At 41.6% G+C, this 22,584-nt stretch overlaps 1 protein-coding gene across 6 annotated transcripts in view; it reads left to right on the top strand.

Annotated features, from left to right (window-relative positions):
• OLFM3 (olfactomedin 3) overlaps positions 1–22,584 on the top strand; it is a 407,311-nt gene that overhangs the window by 24,887 nt on the left and 359,840 nt on the right. For 3 of the 6 annotated variants that reach the window (XM_068240007.1, XM_068240009.1, XM_068240008.1), the window contains exon 2: positions 16,565–16,712. The gene's annotated coding sequence lies outside the window, so the exon portion shown is untranslated. Of the gene's footprint in view, positions 1–91; positions 182–16,564; positions 16,713–19,116; positions 19,144–22,584 lie in introns of all 6 variants that reach the window. The other 3 variants (XM_068240012.1, XM_068240011.1, XM_068240010.1) reach the window with 3 other exon arrangements.

Below are 22,584 nucleotides of genomic sequence, written 5' to 3'. Positions count from 1 at the left end.
CCTTGCCCTCTACATTACTTTAGTGATCTGTGACTATTGCTGTGTTTTCTACTTGTGGACCCGTTTTATCTGCCTGTACATTTTCCTCTAGTTTAGTTGCCACAGCTGACCTTCAACGTAGAAGTAATCATACTGAGATTTTAAGCCTGTCAACATCTCTGAAGAAAATGCCACTATACTGGTATGACAGTTTTTGTGGTTTGATACCCTTTTATATTTGCCATAAAAGCGTCTTAAAGTTCAATTAAAGTAGCTAAGCTCAAATGCACACGTGCTACTTGCCACACATAGTGGTATTACTATAAATATGGCCACTAATGATCCAATCCTTTTCATCCAATTTACCAAATCTATGTAGTATAAGGGTAAATTGAGTGAATATATTGAATGGATAATTAAGGCAGTTCTCTTATATTACATAGAAATGGTAAGATTGCATGAAAAAGGTTGGATCATTAGTGATTACCTTTAGGGAACCTGAAGCAAGTAAAATTATTTAAAATAAACACATGACGTAGCTGCAAATTAATATTACATACTAACCTCATCGCCAGTTCCTCTCAGAAGCTCGCCATTTTCTTCTTACAGTGATCTCTAAAGGTAGCCATACACTGGTCGATTTGCCATTAGATCGACCAGCTGACAGATCCCTATCTGATCGAATCTGATCAGAGAGGGATCGTATGGCTGCCTTTACTGCAAACAGATTGTGAATCGATTTCAGCCCTGAATCTGTGGAGCCGCCGCTGCCGCCTGTCAACCCCCCCCCCCCCCCCCCCCGCGCGCATACATTACCTGACGCTGGCTCCCGGGCATCCTCCCAGCATCTTCTCCACGCTGCACCCGCTCCATCCCGGCGCTTCCTGTGTCACTCCGTGACCAGGAAGTTCAAATAGAGCGCCCTCTATTTGAACTTCCTGGTCACTGCAGTGACATGAAGCGCCGGGATGGAGCGGGTGCAGCACGGAGAAGATGCGGAGAAGACGCCCGGGAGCCAGCGTCAGGTAATGTATACCTGATCGGATCGGCCGCCGCTAGCGACGCGCTCCCTACCCGCGGGCGATCGAGGGTAATTTCCCGCACGGCGCGATCGACGGACCGATCCAAATTCGGGAGGAAATCGGATCGGCGGGTGCGTTTAGCGCGAACGATTGGCAGCAGATTCGATCCCAGGATCGAATCTGCTGTCGAAACGGCCGCGAATCGGGCCAGTGTATGGCCACCTTTACAGTTCTGACAATATTTTGTCAGAACTGAAATATACCAGTTGCTGTCAGTTATATACTGTATCAGTAGCTGTCAGTTACAACTGAATGTGCAAGGTAATGTCCATGTTTCCCTATGGCTCAAGTGGGTGATATTACAGTTTAAAAGTGTGCTGACCAGGAAGCTGTTATGGGGTAATGGCCATTTATAAAATGGAGGACAGAGATTTCCATTGATCACATTTAACAAACAGAACACAGGAAAGGAGAAAGAGATTGAGCTGTAGACTACACAGGATGTAAGTATGACCTGTGTATGGTTATTTTGACTTTTTATTTTCAGTTCAGGTTCTCTTTAAGGGGGGCAGTCACTGCAACGGAAGGAGGGCCTAAAGCTGTAGGGACCCCCGACTACTTACCCTACTCTCAATACAAACACAGAGACAAGGCACAGAATATTTACATTACTCTTTTCTCCTGGCGGACTCAAAGTACTCAAGCCACAGTCACTAGGGCATGCTCAGTACGCAGTTGCAGTGTTAGGGAGTCTTGCCCAAGGTCTCTGTACTGAATAGGTACTGATTTACTGAACTGGAAGATCCATACTCCAGATCACATGTGGCATATCTTATTATTGGTGGAAAGATCATGATGGCCATGCTTGTCTTTTGACCCCTGGCAGATTGTCTTCCAGGCTGTGGGGTCGCCAAGGGGAAATGAGGGTAAGTGTTGCAGTGATAGTAAATGAAAGCCACTAATAGCCAATTAATTAGCCAGCAGCTGTGAGATCAACATACTATTCTTCCATGGTTATTCCTGACAATATGCACTAATGTGCATTAATCCAATCTTACAATCTCCCAGGTGCATGTCATCACATATTCAAAATAACAGGATGATTTGCCATTGATTGAATGAGGAATAATCATGTCATAGAAAGCAATTCAGCTTCTCCTTTCATCATTTCAGAACAATATCAATGTGACATTATTTACAATTGGTTGTTAAGGAGCTCTTTGTATATTATCTTAATGAACAGAACTGTTTATTGGCCCTTTTCTGCCAAATACCAAAGGTCGTGCATGGCACTCAAGATTTCAGTTTAATACCATAGCAACTCCGGTACTGAAGTCACTATGGAGTTCAAAGAACAGATCTCTCTCCCCATCCTGAAAAATTCTCTGAGATTCTTAGATTCCTGACAACGCTTTGTATGTTATATAACAAATTCACAAGAAACCGGGATAAATTGTATATGCAATTGTATTAGTCATCCACCTTAAAACATATTACAAATACTACCCGTTTCCCACTATTGCACCAACCCAACCCACTAAACCCCCTATGTGGAACACCACCTGGCCAGTCCAAATTACCTAAAGCTTGTTTTCTTCGTTATTGGGCCCAACAACACTGATGTATTATTTCTTCATGTTTTCCATGTTACAGATATCTGCATAACGTTCTTCTTAACTAAGGATGATTACTTTCCAAAACACGTGTTGTATTCATCAATTTGGCTCAGTTACTCACGCTTCCTGGATCCTGGATTGGCTTATATGGTGTCCAAGGGTTTATCTTATGGCCATATGTGAAATCGTGTTCCCGACCTGTACACCGCAAATGATGTCACCTCATAGCTATCCACTATTACGCGGCCTTTACATGCGCCAGGGTACTTGTCACCTGTAGCAGTCCTTTGCCTTATGCCTCCAGGTGTTGCTTAGACCGGGATTGAAATTTAGGGGAATTTATCAATTGAAAATAAGCCCCAGGAGGGGGGATTTTGATAAGATACTCCTACAAAAGGAGTGTATGTGGATATACAAATGCAAAACATTATCCCCGAGGGGACTCAATGTAGACTGCAATTTAGGGGTGTTCCTATAAATGCATGTTCCCAGGCCCTTAAAATGAAAAAAATATGAATATAATTTGGATATAGGATGTCCTGTGTGTGGGGGGGTGGGTGCCGGGCTTTCTTTCAGTGGAGACCCTCCTCTCTCCGCAAAAAAAGTGTGAAGTGTAATAGAAAGGAAAATAAATGCAAACCCTATTAGGTTTAATAAGGTAAAAACAAAATAGTTCCATTACGATTCACAGGCTAGAAATAAATAAAAATTGGGTGAGTAATGCCTATTAAAACCACAAGATGGAGTAGGTGGACACCATATTAATATAGATTACAAAGTGATGGGAAATGGGACTGCTGTTATAAAAGGAACCACAAGAGGGAGCATTGAGAATTTTTGAATTTTTTGGTCTTGAGAAAGTCAGAAGGACTGATGAAATGCGTAGACCTATTTTAGCCCTACCTAGCCACCGTACCAGCGAAGAGGCAGAGTGATACCAGCGGCATCAGCCGCCATTGATGTCACAGCGGCGGCCAATTTCAAAGACGCACAGGGGGAAACAGAGTTGCCCGAAAGCCTCAGGAGGAGCGGGGACGCCCGCACCGGGCTAAGCAACACGTGGAGGCATAAGGCAAAGGACTGCTACAGGTGACAAGTACCCGGGCGCATGTAAAGGCCGCGTAATAGCGGATAGCTATGAGGTGACATCATTTGCGGTGTACAGGTCGGGAATACGATTTCACATATGGCCATAAGATAAACCCTTGGACACCATATAAGCCAATCCAGGATCCAGGAAGCGTGAGTAACTGAGCCAAATTGATGAATACAACACGTGTTTTGCAAAGTAATCATCCTTAGTTAAGAAGTACGTTATGCAGATATCTGTAACATGGAAAACATGAAGCAATAATACATCAGTGTTGTTGGGCTCAATAACGAAGAAAACAAGCTTTAGGAAAGTTGGACTGGCCAGGTGGTGTTCCACATAGGGGGTTTAGTGGGTTGGGTTGGTGCAATAGTGGGAAACGGGTAGTATTTGTAATATGTTTTAAGGAGGATGACCAATACAATTGCATATACAATTTATCCCGGCTTCTTGTGAATTTGTTATATAAGGTTTAAACTGTGCACAGCATAAACATTAGGTTTTTTAGAAGTAACGCTTTGTATGTGTTTGTGTGTGTGTATATATATATATATATAAAGTGGGATGCGAAAGTTTGGGCAACCTTGTTAATGTTCATGGTTTTCCTGTATAAATCGTTAGTTGTTACGATAAAAAATGTCAGTTAAATATATCATATAGGAGACACACACCGTGATATTTGAGAAGTGAAGTGAAGTTTATTGGCTTTACAGAAAGTGTGCAATAGTTGTTTAAGCAAAATTAGGCAGGTGCACCACAAAAAAGAAATGAAATCAATATTTAGTAGATCCTCCTTTTGCAGAAATTACAGCCTCTAAATGCTTACTGTAGGTTCCAATGAGAGTCTGCATTCTGGTTGAAGGTATTTTGAACCATTCCTCTTTACAAAACATCTCTAGTTCATTCAGGTTTGATGGCTTTCGAGCCTGGACAGTTCTCTTTAACTCGCACCACAGATTTTCAATTATATTCAGGTCTGGGGACAGGCAAGCAAATTTGAGTTCCAATAATTAGTTCTAAAGTTTTGGAATCAAAAAAATGACAACAGTGCCCAAATTTATGCACCTGCCTAATTTTATTTAAACAATTATTGCGCACTTTCTGTAAATCCAATAAACTTCATTTCACTTTTCAAATATCACTGTGTGTGTCTCCTATATGATACATTTAACTGACATTTTTTATCGTCACAACCAACGATTTATACAGGAAAATCATGAAAATTAACAAGGTTGTCCAAACTTTCGCATCCCACTGTATATATGACTGTAGAGGCTATAGAGACTGTACTGACTAGATCAGCCTTTCTCAACCTTTCTACCCTGGAGGAACCCTGCAAATAACTTTTGGATCTCAAGGAACCCCTGCAAACAATGTTTTGCTCTCGAGGAACCCCTGCATTTATTTCTTTAAAAGTATGTGTGGCTGTTTATTTCACTACCTCCATTACATTGCCACTCATTATACTGTCTCCTGAGCCCTCAATTTAGTGCTTCTTGTTACAGTATCACCTACTATAATGTGCTTTATTATACTTCCCCCCCACGATGGGGAAAAATGCCAAGGAACCCTGGTTGAAAAAGCCTGGACTAGATCATACAAAGGTAATTGTTGAAATTACAGCCTCAAAAAGCCCAACTCTATCAGGATCACAAGTTAAAATAGCTGTGTTGAAGCAAAGTGACTTACCAAATGTTTTTTTTATGTGCCAAATGCACTTGCTGCTGTGGTACAGAATAGCTCCAGCCCTTTCTGGATTTAAAAGTAACTTGAAGCTAGGGGTGTATGGAGGCTGCCATATGTATTTTCTTTTAAACAATACCAGTTGCCTGGCTGGCAGTAATGCTGATCTCTTTGGCTGCAGTTATATCTGATTTGCATATCTGAAACACTCTGAAACAAGCATGCAGCTAATCATATCAGATTTTGTGTCAGACACACCTGATCTGTATGCATGTTTAGGGTCTATGGCTAAAAAGTATTAGAGGCATAGGATCAGCAGGACTAAAAGGCAACTGGTATTGTTTAAAGGGGAACTGAAGAGAGAGGTATATGGAGGCTGCCATGTTTTTTTTTCCTTTTAAGCAATACCAGTGGCCTGGCAGCCCTGCTGATCCTCTGCTTCTAATACTATTAGCCATAGCCCCTGAACAAGCATGCAGCAGATCAGGTGTTTCAGACTTTAAAGTCAGATCTGACAAGGCTAGCTGCATGCTTGTTTCTGGTGTTATTCAGATACTACTGCAGAGAAAAAGACCAGCAGGGCTGCCAGGCAACTGGTATTGATTAAAATGAAATAAATATGGCAGCCTCCGTATACCTCTTACTTCAGTTCCCCTTTAAAAGAAAATTAATATGGAAACCTTTGTATACCTCTCACTTCAGGATTCCTTTAACTCATGGGTGGTTAAATCGGGGTTTGCAACGTAACATCCAAAGGAGACAGGACAATATATGTCTGACTACATGTTCCAGAATTCTTGCATTGTGGAAGATACCATCCATGTGCATGAAAAAGGTGGACTTTCAGTTTAGATGGCAAATGGCAAGCAATGGTAAGACCTCAATCCTGTAAGCGAAAGCTAGAAGCAGGAGACATATTAAAGCAGAACTGTAAACTTGTAAAAAAACCAAACTGTTTCACTTACCTGCGGCTTCCCCAGGACCCCAGCAGCCGTCCTGCTCTGCCCCGGCCCTGCACAATCCTCCGTTCTCCCATTGTGGCTATGTTTAATTACCGTTGACTTGTAAGTCGATGGCAACTTAGCCTGCATGCCCCGGGCTACGCAGAGCTTTCTTCGTGTTCCAGCACGCAATAGTGTCCTGTGCTAAACTTAATGGTGACTAAACTTATTCACCGCCGGAGAAGGGAGGACCGGCGAGGGACAGGACGGTTGCTGGGGGCTTGGGGAAGCTTTTTTTACAAGTTTACAGTTTTGCTTTAAAGGGAAGGTTCAGGGAGGGTGGGGAAAAAATAAAAATCAATTTCCACTTACCTGGGGCTTCCTCCAGCCCGTGGCAGGCAGGAGGTGCCCTCGCCGTCGCTCCGCAGGCTCCCGGTGGTCTCCGGTGGCCGACCCGACCTGGCCAGGCCGGCTGCCAGGTCGGGCTCTTCTGCGCTCCAAGTCCTTGTACTTCTGCGTCCCACGCCGGCGCTCTGACGTCATCGGACGTCCGCCGGGCTGTACTGCGCATGCATTAGTAATTTAATAAGTGTCATTAATTCTGAAATCACAACCACAATGGCACATTCTTCTGTGAACATAACATAAGGATAAATGGTGAGCACGTAAAAAGTATTACATGCAGGAAGTCCATCAAGAAGAGAGTGTCAGCAAATCTTTATAAGAGGAGAGCCCATCACCTCATTTATATTCAAGGCAATGTAAGCCCGGAACATTGAGATGTACCAAAATCCCTAAGACTGAATTAATTGGACCAGCACAATATAAGAAATGTCTGTAATATTTCTAGATTCCTAGCACTTTCCCTCTTTCATATACCTTTTAGTAATTCCTCACAACCCTGTATAGGCAATTAGAGAACTACTATTTGGGCATATAATGCAATGTAATGGGGAAAAAAGCAAAGACCCTCCTCTAGTCTAAAGAAGATTTGGTTGTGTTTTAAAGCTCCAGTTCAACACCAGATTTTATATGCATATAGGAGAACATTATTTTAATTAATAGTGTATACAATTTTTTGTAAAAGTTTTGTAAAAAAAAAAATGTAGTTTTGGGGAAAAACACAAACTACCTGCTTTACCATTCATAGATCCGCAGGGACTCATTATTGTCTGATCCCACCAACTCAGCCTGAAAACCTCCCCCTTTAGTCACAGGGTATGAGGTACTATTGTTTTCCTATACTTTTTCTTTTTAGTTACATTTCAGTTACATGGAGAAAGACCCATCGGGGGTTAGGTCTATTTTCTGACAAAAACGTGACCTACATATCTGAACAAGCTGTTTGCAATATTTCTGTATCTTAGGACATGGCCGTAGAAGCAGTGACATCACAAGGAGGGGCAGGGGGTGGGAGCTGTACCTGCATGTCATTGCTGAAGGGGTGAAACCCCAACAGAGGCGATTTCCACCACTCGACGGATTAAAGGGTGGAGCTACGGGCAAAGTAGGGGAGTCGCGAGGTGAAAGTGCGGAGCTGCGGGTAAATGAGCAATGGCCAGTCAGGTGAAGGGGAAGAGCTACAGCCAGGAGTCTCATTGTGCAGAGTGCAGTGCACATCTTGGGGTGAATTCTCCCTGTGCTGCAAACTCTGAGCTGGGGGTGCCCTCTATATTTGGTGGGGGTCACCTGGCTAGCTATACTGTGGTGAGGGGTCATCCGGCTAACTATAATGGAGCGGTCATAAGGCTACCTATATTGACATACAGTGTCACCCTCCCCACCCAGTGTCACCCACTTACCACCTATTGTCTCTTCCCCACTCAGTATCACCCTCCTCCCACCCAGTGTCACCCACCACCCACCTAGTGTCACCTTCCACACTCAGTGTTACCCTCCTTTTACCCAGTGTCACCTTCCTCCCACACTCAAGTGTCACTCTCCCCACCCAGTGTCACTCTCCTCCCACCCAGTGTCACCCACCTTCCACCTACTGTCAACCTCCCCACCAAATGTCAATTCCCACACTCAGTGCCACCTTCCTTTCACCCAGTGTCACCCACTCATTGTCATCTTCCCTACCCAGTGTCTCCTTTCCCACCCAGTGTCACCCTCCTCCCACCTATTGCCACCCACCTAATGTCACCCTCCCCATCCAGTGTCACCTTCCACACTCAGTGTCAACCTCCTCTCACCTAGTGTCATCCTCTTCCCACACTCAGTGTCACCCTCCCCACCCAGTGTCAACCTCGTCCCACCCAGTGTCACCCACCTATCACCCAGTGCAACTCTCCCCACCCAATGTCACCCACCTCTCAACCAGTGTCACCCACCTCCCACTTAGTGCCCCCTCCCAATCCAGTGTCACCTTCCACACTCAATGTCACCCTCCTCACCCACCCAGTGTTACCCCCCACCCAGTGTCACCCTCCCCACCCAATATCACCAGACACACACCCAGTGTCGCCCTCCTCTCACCCAATGTCACCATACACCCACCCAGTGTCACCCTCCCCACTCAGTGTCACCCTCATCCTAACCAGTGTCACCCTCCCCACCCAACATCACCCACCCAGCAGCGCCCAGTGTCACTCTCCCACCCCACTCAGCAGCTCCATCCCACCCCACCAGCACCCAGTGGAGGGATCATTTGATGCTCTTTTGTCTGAGGTAACATTTGCTGAATTTCAAATATGTAGGGTAATGTATGCGTATTTCACATGTGTCAGAGGTACTGTTTGCCGCATTTCACATTTGTTTCATTTCATGTGTGGGAGGTAATATTTACTGCATTTCAATGTGTGTGGGAGGTAATGTTTGCTGCATATTATGTGTCGGAGGTAACGTTTGTCTCATTGCAAGTGTCGGGGGTATCGTTTTCTACATTTCATATGCAGGAGGTAAGGTTTACCTCATTGCATGCGTGGGAGGTAAAGTTTGTAGCATTTTATGTGTCAGAGGTAACATTTGCCTTATTGCTTACATGTATCGGAGGTACTGTTTGCTGCATTTCATGTGTCAGAGGTAACGTTTTCCTCATTGCATGTGTGGTAGGTAAAATTTGATGTCTTTCATGTGTCGGAGTAAACATTTGCTTCATAGCATGTGTGGGAGATAAAGTTGGCAGCATTTCATGTGTTAGAGGTAATGTTTGCCTCATTGCATGTGTGGTAGGTAAAGTTTGCTGCATTTCATGTCTCGGAGTCAGAGGTAACGTTTGCCTCATTGCATGTGTCAGATGTATCGTTTGTTGCATTTCATGTGTCGGAGGTAACGTATGCCTCACTGCATGTGTTTGCTGAAACGTTTGCTGCATTGGGGTATTGTTGCAGAATTTGACATTTTGAGGGCTCATGAAACTAAATGGTATGCTAATAAATGAACCAAAAGAAATACATTGGCAAATTGATATGTTATGCTGGCCACTTTATTAGGTACATCTTGCTAGTACTGGGCTTGACCCCTTTTTTGTCTTTTAACCTGCCTTATTCTTCTTGGCATTCTTCAGAGATTTTGGTCCACATTGGCATGATAGCATCAAGCAGTGTCCACAGATTTATTGTCTGTACATCCATGATGATGAGAATCTGCAAAAGTATTGAAGAAAGGGAGCTCTGGGCTAACTTCCATATATATATAATTATTTAAGTTATTGGTAATTCATGATGCAAAAAAGACAGACAAACATTTAAAATGTTTGTCTGTCTTTTTTGCATCATGAATTACCAATAAATTAAATAATTATATATATATGGAAGTTAGCCCAGAGCTCCCTTTCTTCAATACTTTTGCATTGTCTGATTATTAAGGTGAGACGGGCGCTATATATTGTTATATAGTACTGGGTTTGATATCCTGTTTGCTGGTGTTGTTTTTTTGATGAGAATCTCCTGTTACACCACATGAGGGAAACACCGCTTTCTTCTGTGTTTGGGGAACATTGTCCAATTATCTTTATGGTCACTGTGCCCAATGTGATTTTGGAGGAAACACAGGACACTGCCTTACTACTACATTATTACATTACAGTAAGCACAACCCGCCTTATGTCATGGACACACCCATTTTTCACCCTGGTGTGCTTTACACGTTGTACTAACTCCTTTCCTTTTTGAGGGTGGGGGTGTGTGTCTGTAAATAATCAGCACCAGGTGTCAAATAGCCTAGCTATGCCACTGCATAGAAGGTGTAACTTTACACGTGGTGTGCTTTACACGTCGCACTCACTCCTCTTCTTTTGGGGGGATGGGGGTGGGGGTGTGTGTCTGTAAATAATCGGCACTGGGTGTCAAATACCCTAGCTACGCCACTGAATAGAAGGTGTAACAAAGTACCTTTGTTCCCACACCCTCGCCACTACCTATCATCTCACGTGCCATATATTAAAGCTAAGACAAGATCTCAAAATTCCCTTCCTGTACTCGAGTGTTAATGGACGAGCTGTCCAATAGCACTCGGATACAGGAAGACAATCTTAAGATCCCCCCCATCCCCCCCCCCCCCCCAATCCCCTCCACTGATTTAATTATTTAGGTTTGATTTTTATTATTTGCTTTAAAGTGAAACTGAAGAAAAAGTGATCTGGAGGCTGACATAGTTATTTCATTTTAGACAGTGCAGATTGCCTGGCTGTCCTGGTGATCCTCTGCCTCTAATATAGTTAGCCATAGACCATGAACAGGCATGCAGATCAGATGTTTCTGACTGAAGGCTGAGTGGATTAGTCATACGCTTGTTTCAGGTGTGTGATGCAGACACTTCTGATGCCAGAAAGATTAGCAGCAAGACTGTCAGACAATTGGTATTGTTTTAAAGGAAATGAATATATATTCCGTATCCGTCCCTTCCTCACACAAGATGCCACCAAAATGCTTGTTCATGCCTTAATCATCTCCCGCCTAGATTACTGCAACACCCTGCTCTGTGGCCTACCAAAAAACAGGCTAGCACCTCTCCAATCCCTTCTAAATTCAGCGGCCCGCCTCATTCACCTTTCCACACGCTCTTCCGATGCAGCCCCACTGTGCCATTCTCTCCACTGGTTACCCATTACCCAGAGGATCCAGTTCAAACTCCTGACTCTAACATACAAAGTCCTCCACGAGTTGTCTCCTCCATACATCTCCTCACTACTCTCAAGATATTGTCCCTCCCGCAACCTTCGCTCCTCCCAAGAAATTCTCCTGGCCTCTAAGCTGATCACCTCCTCTCATGCTCACATCCAGGACTTTACGCTAGCATCATCCCTTATCTGGAACTCTCTTCCACAGCCTGTATGTCATGCTCCAAACCTGGACATCTTCAAACGCACTCTTAAAACACACCTTTTCAGACAAGCTTATACCATTCTATAGCCCTTTATTTACTTATCTGTCACAATGTAATCAGAGGCAAAGAATCACTGCCTCATCCATCTTCCAACCCCTTACCTAGTGTGTCCCCCACAACCCATTAGAGTGTAAGCTCGCAAGGGCAGGGTCATCCTCCTAATGTTTACTGTTCTTGTAACAATATTTGTGCTGCTTGGAACTCTGCTGTACATTTGTTAGTTGTATCTATGTTCCCCTTGTCGTCTTATTGTGCTTTGTAAAGCGCTGCGGAATATGTTGGCGCTATATAAATAAAAAATTATAATAATAATACATATGGCAGCCTCCATATGCCTCTCACTTCAGGCTCCCTTTAAGAGTGAGTGAGGGCATTTCAATGACTTGCTGCAGAGTTTCATACTAGAGCTAGGTACACACATGCAATCACTGTAATCTTCATACAGCTCCATTTGTTAAGAGTTTGTAAATGTAGCAACTGTATTAACATATCAGAACAAAAGCATCCCTCTATGTGTCCTAATGAATAGTATAGCTTTCCTCTCTTTATGCATTTGAACTTGACTTTTCCTGACAAATAAATCAATGATACAAGAACTTCAAGGCAGGACCTAAAACGCTCATAAGTTGGTGAGGGAAAAAGAGCTATATATCACAATAGCATTATTGAAATAGAATTAATAGCTGTTCTGCCTCTGCTCCTAAATTTCCTAACAGCTTTCAGTTCCCTGAGTTGGCAGCCAATTAGACTGATGTGTAAATTACATACTAAATAGTTAATACTGATTTCTTTTCTTCTTAATAAATGCAAATTCTTCCTTGAAACTGGCAGGGGTATGGCCATAATTACAGCTTAGACACAGCATTTATAAATTATCCAGTTTTCACATGCATGTCAGACTGGATACCCCACACACATTCTCCCTTATAATAATCCCAACATCCTCTATTCATTCCAGAGTGGCCACAGTATGCTGGATGACATGAAAGGTTAGTATAGTCATTTCAAGGACCCTTAAGCCTTCACACAAGAATGCATAGCTAGCTTGCTTTAATGAAATAAATATCTGGTAGTTAAAGGGTAACTCCTCTGTTTCTGACAAAAAGTTAATCCCTTCAGTTTAGCTATATACATTGTATGAATTAATGGCAAGCTTTATTTCATCGTCCTTGTACATAAACATGAGGCTGGATGGTGTAATGGTTAAAGAGACTCTGTAACAAAATTTTCAGCCTTATTTCTTCTATCCTATAAGTTCCTATACCTGTTCTAATGTGGTCTGTTTTACTGCAGCCTTTCCTAGTTGCACAGTGGTTGTATTATCTCTGTTATATAATCTAGTCTTCTTTCCTCTGACAGCTTTGTCGAGCTCAGGCACTCAGGCAGGAATGTGCTGCTCTCCTTGTGATAGGATAGAAGCTATACACACCCTCTCCATGCCCCCTGCAGGCTATATTTGAGTCACAGACTGAGCTCCTCTCAGCCTATCGCATGCCATGTCTTTTGTTTGTAAACACTGCCTAAATCTGGTAATTACAAGCCAGGATTGCAGCAGGGAGTGGCAGAAGCAGCACAGAGTGGCCCAGGAGAACATAATGCATAGAATGGTATGCTTTTTATTGTAAGAATTTTAGAGTACAGATTCTCTTTAAGGGCTCTGCCTCTGACACAGGAGACCAGGGTTCGAATCTCGGCTCTGCCTGTTCAGTAAGCCAGTACCTATTCAGTAGGAGACCTTAGGCAAGTCTCCCTAACACTGCTACTGCCTATAGAACACATCCTAGTGGCTGCAGCTCTGGCGCTTTGAGTCCACCAGGAGAAAAGTGCAATAAATGTTGTTTGTCTTGTCTTGTCTAGAATTGTGTCAATGAAATCCTAACAAAGATGCTGATATGAGGGTGTCTCTGCTTGCTGCCAGTCAGTAGATTTGTGCAGGTGTGCAAAATGAGTAGCAGCCTCGTACTTTGTGCGGCTGATTACCAGTGTAGACAAATGGGTCCTTTCTCGACAGATTAGATTTTTATAAACAGAGAAAATGTTTCAGGCTTGCAAAGAGAAGAAATTCTAACTTAAATGAGTTTTGGAAAGCCACACATTAAATTAAAATAGAAATATGCAAGGCAATTGCACTTGAAAACATCAAAGCACTGATAGGTGTTTGTCGAAATTTTCTATAAAAAAGAGTTTTACTTTAAATACCAATTTTGTTTTACCACTTTGTCCTACTATCAGAAGTGGCTCTTCTTGGGTGTAGGCCTAAGAAAACACATGATCCTCCACAGGAAAAACTGAAAGGAGAGGAGCATTACCTCTGAGGGAACCAAATGATTTCACAGTTCCAGATCTATAATGTAATGAGGGACACTTAAAGGAGTTCTGTGGAGTAAAAAATAACAAAACAAAAACAGACACTTACCTGGGGCTTCTATCGGCCACCTGTAGCTGTCATGTTTCGTGCCGTCATCCTATGATAATCCGTTCCCCGCCGCTAGTCCCGGTCTAATTATCTCTTCAGCGAGGCTGCGCGGCCGTGGCTGAGCTCCTGCTCGCATCTCCGGGAGCTTACTACGCATGCGCAGTACGAGAAAACCTTGTACTGCGCCTGTACAGTAAGTTCCCAGAGACGCAAGCAGGGGCACGCATTCTTCGACTTGTTAGATGAATAATTCACCGGCGCCGGCGGAGGGGAATGAAGGATCGTAGGAGGACAGCGTGGGACATGACAGCTACAGGGGGCCAATAGATGCCCCAGGTAGAACCTCTTTAAGTGACAAGCCAATATACTCTGTGCACCACTGCTGAAGGTGTCTGTACTACTGTATATAAATACCAAATAATAATAATAGCATGGGATGCATCTTTAAATATTTTAAAATGTGCTTGCACAGAACACTGGAGGCCACAAGAGCGCAATTGCGAGTGGCGAAGCCGCACACTAGCGCACTCGCACAGGCACAGAAGATCCCGACCTGGCGAGTTTGCATCTTTAACAGAGGGGATCCTGGGACACCGGCGCTGCTGCGAGGGACAGATCGGCTGCCAGGGGCTGGAGAAAGATTATTAGTTGCCTGGGGGAGGTTTATTAGTTGCCAGGGGGAGGGTTATTAGTTGCCCAGGAGGAGGGTTATTAGTTGTGAGCGGAGGTTATTAATTGCCCAAGGGGGTAGGTTATTAGTTGCCAAGGAGGAGGTTAATAGTTGCCAGGGGAGCGTTCAGTGTGAAAGTAGGGAGAGGTTAGGTCATAGTGAAATATTTGCAAATATTGCTAATATTTAACTATATCAATCAGGTTGTAGAATATCACTAAATTTACCTTTATTCTACTACCACAATTAAATTGTAAATTATTGTGGTTTTTTGGTGTTGTTTAACGCCATGCCTAAATTTCAAATGTACTGCATTGTACTGTATGCCTCTATAAGCCCAGGAGGGTGATGAGTATTATTCTACATTCACTTCTAGGGCATATACCTGTGATTATATACACTATTTTCTGAAAGATTGGAAGCTGCTGTACATGTGACAAGCTGTCTAAATCCCTCTGTCATCTTGGTACTGATTTAGTTAATTTTTTCCTGAGTATTCTCCCAGGAGATGTTTCTTCATCTTATCTACAAAATACCTTTTCCGCAGCTAGCAGTGTAAAAGAATTACAAAGTAGGTGAGAAAAGTAATATCAGACTTAGGTTATTTAGAACAACTTATTTCAAGTACTTGTTTGCTTGCTGGGAGCTGGAAATGTATTTTATTAATAAGGTGTGAAAACACCTCCTGTGGGAAAACTGTGGAGAAAAGGTAATTAAATCAGGGCACTTGACTACCGATTAGTACCAGCAAAGCATGATATTGTTGGAAGATTCTTGAAACTAACCCTATCATAACAAGACCAGACTGAAAGCTCCTAATTTACACAATGAAAGTATGAACAGCAGGGAACATCCAGAGAATCCAAATTATCTTCCAAACCTTCATTCCAAAAACCGCATCAAAGACTACAGTTTACAAACCATACAGGTGATCCAGCAAACAACTCATTCATTTGATACATAAGAGTAAACAGCAGAAAGAGGTTACATAGTTTGGTTGAAGAAAAAAAAAAACATTTGTCCATCAAGTACAACCAGAAAAAAAATATAATATTGATGTGTACAATGCTGTACTGCACCCTCACATATCCTAATTGATCCAGATGAAGGTAAAAAAAAAACCCAAAAAACAAGGCTTGGGTTAATTAGTCTTAAAGTGTACCTGAGGCGATATGTGACATCATGATATAAACATGTATGTATGTATGTACAGTACAAAACATTAATAACCAGGCTGCGTTACTTGTTTTATTTTTCTGCCTGAAAGAGTTAACGTCTAGGCATGGAAGTGACAGCTACTGTCTTGTCGGCAGTTTGTCAGGAATATAGTAAACATCACTGATAAGCAAATTACAGCCATAAAAGTTTTCCTGGCAGAATACAGCTTCTGAGGGCAGGGAGAGATAAAATACATGAACTAGTGACCTTTTTCTAACTCGGGAACACTTAATAGGCTGCCACTGATTAGAGACCATAAAACATTCAACCTACTTTGTAAATGTTTAAATATACAAGAAAACCCTGGGATACATTAAAAAAGGTCATTTTTAGAAGTAGGAGGATACATATAATTATTTATCACATCAGTTTATTTTCACCTCGGATTCACTTTAAAAGGGGAAACAATTCCTTCCTGACTCAATCAGATAAAATTCCTTACTGCCATTGGCTGGGTACTGTGCAGAATAAAGTCTATACACAAAGATAAGTGCAGAATGTATAGAATACAGGATACCCTCCCCTTTAACAAAATACACTTCCCAAAAGCCTTGATACTCAACAGGGTAATAATAATGTGATGTGTGTACTTGTGTTTTAGATTCCAACATCTTCTCTGAGTGGACTCCATTGTCATTGAAGGATCCCTTTGACCCATTGTAGGGGGTGTGGCAAACACAAAATTCCCCATCTTCTCTTCCCGGGCTGGGGGGACAAGACAATCATCTTGGAAGCCGAGAGCCTTGTAGGTAAGTATTAGGGTGGCTTTGGGGTCGTTATAGATGCATTTTTTTTATTAGTTTATGTAAAGCGCTTTGGTATTCTACACATTTTCTTGACAATTCTGCTCAGGTTGCAGTAGAATTCTTCCATTATTATTACATGTTAGAGTGAAACATGCATACAAGAGTTTGAAGCTGATATTGCTGTTCACTGCCCCATTATGCTGTTTCTTTTTATAAACTCATTTATGGAATATTGTTGCTAACTGCTAAAGAAAGAAATGGCTTATCATCAGTCCTCATGTCTAAACAAAATCCCAAAGTACAGGAAGGACCAAATAATCTTTCTGTTCATTACATTATCTATTGAAAATGTTTCAGTTATTGGTAAACTGCCAACTTCGATTTACTCAGAACAAACTTGAATAATACAAATCAAGAATATTGTGCTTCGGAACGCCAGTTCAATGTACTGAAGACAAAAAAAAATATTTATATATACAAAGAGTTTTTGTGCCTTAGCTGGCGATGGACGCTAGGTTAACGGGGAAAGGATAAGTAGGATGCTGCAATATACCTGGCGGGGAGATGGTTATACTGTATGTAGAGCTGTATATTTGCAATTTTACATGCATGGGCATTACTGCTTTTATTATGTTTTAGTAATTAGGTGGTTTTACACACAATAGTCCTCTCTGAGGTTACCTGCAGAGTTGTGACCTAAAGAGCCCACTTGGCGGACATTGGCTGATGTAAAAAAGAGACATTCTAGTGAGCAGGAGAAATGAGGGGGAGCGCCTGACTGAGCCCACAGGTGGCGGACCTTCCTATAATTTTGCCCTCTCACTGGAAAGCAAGTGTGTCTGTCACAAAAGGGTGATACTATGGGTTGTCTTAGCTGCGCTATGGGTTGTCTTATGTTTATTTAAAGAGACACTGAAGCGAAGAAAAAATTATGATATAATGATTTGTATGTGTAGTACAGATAAAAAATAAAACATTAGGAGCAGAGACATAAGTCTAATATTTTTTCCAGTACAGGAAGAGTTGAGAAACTCCAGTTGTTATCTATTCAAAAGAGCCTTTGAGCTCCACGACTTTCAAAGTCACAGAGAGCTCTGTCTTCTGAAGCTTATTATCTCAAGTGTCTGTCAATGTATTTTCTTTTTTACTGCAGAGAAGGGTTCAAAAGTTCACTGGCCTGCTCTGTAAAATCATTTAGAATGCTGAATAGTGTGTAAACTGCAAATATTAGAGAATGATGCAATGTTATTAAAAAAACAACAACAAAAAAAACAACTATATAACTAAAAAATAAAAATATAAGAATATTTTCTTTGCTACTAATGTTCTAGTAATTATCTGTACTACACAACCAATTCATTAAATCACGTTTTTTTTCCGCTTCAGTGTCTCTTTAAAGGTGTTTCTCTATAATCAGGAAGCTACGTCTGATTAAGAGGACTGTGTGAGGATTTGGAGCTTGAGCGCTACTGTATACAACACTGGCTAAAAGAAAGGGATTGAAGTGATTTAAGGACAGTACGCTCCACTGGTAGTAAACATACATAGACAGGCCTTCTCAACAAAGGTGATAGGACAAGTTGAAGTGCAGCTTTATTTGTTATTTTTGTATCCAATTTTACATTAGGTTATACATATATTTGTAGTTTTGACTTGTAATGTATTGCTACTGAAGATTCAAAAGTAATGAGCCAATGAAACACCAAATATATTTTCCTTCAGGTTGCTATTATGCAAATGTGCGAAGTTTGCTGTACAAGTATGTTTAATTTACATATTCATTTATATTCAAGTGTAAACAATAAATATGAAATATAAAGTAATCTTCTGCATAGAATTCATCACTTCAGCATAAACTAATATACTTACCTCTGAATGAAAGCTAATATCCACTTATAATTCTTCCTCACCCCCATCTACCACTAAAAAGTGTTCCCACCTCACAAGAAATAACCCTCATACCCACCTAAAAAGGCCATCACCTTTGGCAAATCATGTGACATCCTGATCATGAGTGGATAGCATTCCTCCGGGAGTTTGGATGATGTCCTATCTTATTTGCCACACTCCTTTCACACAAGAATGGGGAGGATTGGTTGAACAACAGGCCAGCCTTGCCCATCCTAAAACTATTCCTCCTGTGCCACATTGTGGAAAGTCTAAGCTATTAACTTCCCCAAAACTGTCATTTCAAAGAAAAGGTAACATTTGAGAACATTGATAACTAAATATTGGATGGTGATATATTTAAATCTGTGCCTGAAGCTCAGTTTAAATTATAAATAAATTAAAATTGCACTAGTAATAAAACTAGTAAAATACTGAGATGCTTGCTTTTTTTTAACCTTTGAAATGAGAGTGGCTTTTTGACGTTTACCATAGGAAGCCATTATGTTTTCTTTTATAGTGTACGTCAGAACATTTCAGATCTAAGGTAATAACCTTTTGTCACTGGAGTTTATCTGAATTTTATACTTGTTTGAAGCGATTCATTTAATGCTGTTTATTCTGCATTGAATGAGTAATGTATGCATTTCTCTTATTTATTTGCAATGCCTCTATGTTAAAAAACTGTTTTATTTCATTAACTGGGCAATTACTCATGGCCTAAATATTTACATCCATATAGAGCAGTATTTTTGGTTTACATTCCTATTTCCTCCTTTTACTATGCATGTATGCATGTATTTGTTTATATGGTATGGAATATTAATACTGATTTACATATTAGTAATTCCAGAATGAATTAATAGAGCTGATGTATTAGTATAGGATATTTAAATTACTGTAATTAATTTGGAATGCATTTAAATATTTAGTGCAGCATAGCATAAAATCATTATATCGTCACCAGTTGAGAAAACTGTTTAGCATAACTGATACTATGTGATAAAGTACTGAGCATGATCACAAAAGATAACCATAAAGACCATAATGTGTTAAAAGAAAAAAGAAAAAAAAAAAAAAGGAAATTCAGAAACAAAAAAAAATGAAGTTCACAGCTGTTTGTTATTTTTAGTGCAGATGTGAGCCAGCTTGACAGTTGCACACACTGGTTGAATAAAGAATCTCCTACTAGTTCCATTGATCTTATGTTCCTTGCAATTTCATTATATATTTCCTCCTTCGTTTGTAGTCCCCATTACATTAAGATGCAGTGTGGTCCAGAGGTAAGACCTCGTATGACCGTACCAGGACTTCCGAATAATAGTCTAAACAAAACACAAAAGCTAAAAATTACATACTGGTAAACATAAATAAACCACATAAGGCTCTATCTGCTTCCCTAACTTGCCAGCGTTAAGGGCTGGTGAGTTTTAAAAACCTGATCCTATTCCACTTTGCACCTATCAGGGTGGTAGAAAAACTCACTTGGGCAATTTTATTTGCACCCAATCCGGAGCAGCACAGGTACCAAGCAGGCGCTAAAATGTCTCACATTTTAAGCCCCTAACGATTAAATGAAAAAAAAAATCTTTCTTCTGAATTCCTTTTTTTCATCAGTCGCCTTTTCTTTAGAAAACTGGCACTCCTGTGCTGGGCAACCCCCGGCGTCGCTCCTCACTGCAGCTCTGCTAAGCACCCTTGGCACTGTTGCAACTTGCCCCCACAGAATTGACACTGTCACGACCACCCTCTATTCATCACCAGGACTTCACTACACTACAATACAAAGAGCTCTGATGATGTATCTTTACACCTGCTACCAGGGCACCCCATTGGTCCACAGTCTGGACCAATGAGAATCGACCCTGATGAGGATTTTCATTGGTCATAATAGCTGACCAATGCGGATCCCACTCAGTTAAGATTCACATTGGTCCAGACTGTTCACCAATTTGGAGGCACGAAGGCTTGTTTAAAGATGCTTTGCCAAGGCTACTGAATTGTAGAGTGGCAGAGTCCACGTGAGGAGTGGTAAGATAGGGTGATAGCGACAGTTTTGGCTGGGATGTGTAGTGATGGGCCCGGGTATCTAGTGGCGGTGAACAGTGGCTTTGTAAGAGAGGGGAAATATTTCTGCCCCTTTCTTACAGAGCCTTCCATATCATGTACCGTGTGGGCTGGTATAGCTTAGTAAGGAGATGCCACACATGAATTGGTTCAGCCATCCTGACTATATCAGCATGCATGTGTGAGAAGAGCTGAATAAAAGCTTGGGGAGGGGGCTATATGTATTTTCTTTCTTTAATAAATTAAAAAATAACACGATTTACCTCCTTAAACTTTGATTTAAAGGGGGTTGTAACATCCAAAAGTAAAAAAATTGCCAAAAAATCGTTAGTGCCCCAAAAATATATGTAAACCCATTTTTTTTCTAAAATAAGTCCCTATAAGTCCTCCAATTTTTATTTTTACTTGATCTGAGTGCCTTTGCCTAACTGTAAGAACTGTGCAGTTTCAACCGGTTTTGGGAAACTGAACTTTTTTTTAACTACAGTAACAAGCTTATCTCAGCCTGCAAATAACAGAAAGTTTCCTATTTCGGATAAGATAAGACACTATGACCAGAAGGTAATTGAACCCCCCTCCCCTTTGGAGAGTTTACACAGGGATGTAAGCCTGTTGCCTAGGTGATGTTTGCTGTGGGAGGAACAGTGAGCTGTGGTAGTAGGGAGACGAAATTATCACTGAGCTGGGTTTAAAAAAGAAAAGGCCAGAAATGATGTCACATTTGGTATCACAGAAAAACAGTAAAGATGGAAACCAGCAGACATATTATTTTCTTTTTTTTCATATCACATTTTTCCTAAATCTGACAGTGTACAAAAGTAACATCATGATAGTCAAGCCAAATAAGTAATTTCTTAGTGGATGATTTGTTTGTTTGTTTTTTCAGTTAATATGGAGTTTCAACCCACTCTTATTTTCCCCTATGCAGGTTGGTACAGCCAGAATGCCTCAGCCATGTCAGCCTGCATGATCCATTATCTGACACATTTTCTTTAACAATTGAAAAAATAGGCTGTAATTTCCCCAGGGGATTCTGTGACCCCTAGCTAGCTGTGCAAGGATTTAAAGGACACCTGAACTAAATATAAACTGGCTATACCTGGGGATCTGTTTTAGTTCCTTATAATCTTCCTGTCCACATCTCTGTGCCAGCTGCCCTTTGTTTGTTCTGCTTCCCCTCCAGCACATGCTGTTTCCTCTCTTCTCATGCATGGTAGCTGTGGTCCAGTGCAACCTGGGCATGTACAGTTTGGAAAAAATTGTACATGCCCAGTAGAGATGTCGCGAACATAGAATTTTCTGTTCACAAACAGGCAAATCTGGCAAACTGCCATAGACTTCAATGGGCAGGCAAATTTTAGAACCTACAAAGACTGTTTCGGGCCACAAAAATTAATGAAAAAGTTTTTTCAAGGCATCTAACACCTGGACAGGGGCATGCCAGAGGGGGATCCATGCCAAAAGTCTCACCAAAAATTATGAAATTGATGCAAAATCGGGTTTCAATCCCTAAAGGGCAGGAATCACATTATGCACAGCTTTGGATGTCAGTGGACTGTGGAGTGTCACAAACAGAGAAATGCAATAGTACTATCAGAATACAGTAAAGTAATAATGCAGTGGAGTGGTTCTGTGTGTGTAACTTAATGAGGCAACAGCAGTAGTGTGCACACAGCTCTGGGTGTCAGTGGGCTGTGGAGTGTCATACAAAAAAAACAAAACACAGGAGACCGATGTGCTAGCCCTCAATAGGGCTGTTTGGAGTGCTTTCACGGCAAGTGAAGAACAAGAACACAGGCCTAGCTAATGCTTTCCCTACTTATCTGCAGCAAGTCTGTCCCTGCTCTCACTAACAGTCAGCAGCCAGCAGAGAATTGATCCAATATGGCGACCACAACTGCTTTTTGATAGGGGGGGGGGG

Source organism: Hyperolius riggenbachi, chromosome 6 (genome assembly GCF_040937935.1).
Source record: "Hyperolius riggenbachi isolate aHypRig1 chromosome 6, aHypRig1.pri, whole genome shotgun sequence".
Taxonomy (NCBI): domain Eukaryota; kingdom Metazoa; phylum Chordata; class Amphibia; order Anura; family Hyperoliidae; genus Hyperolius; species Hyperolius riggenbachi.
The sequence above is the reverse complement of the archived record's forward strand: the minus strand, read 5'-3'. Positions and strand labels throughout refer to the sequence as shown.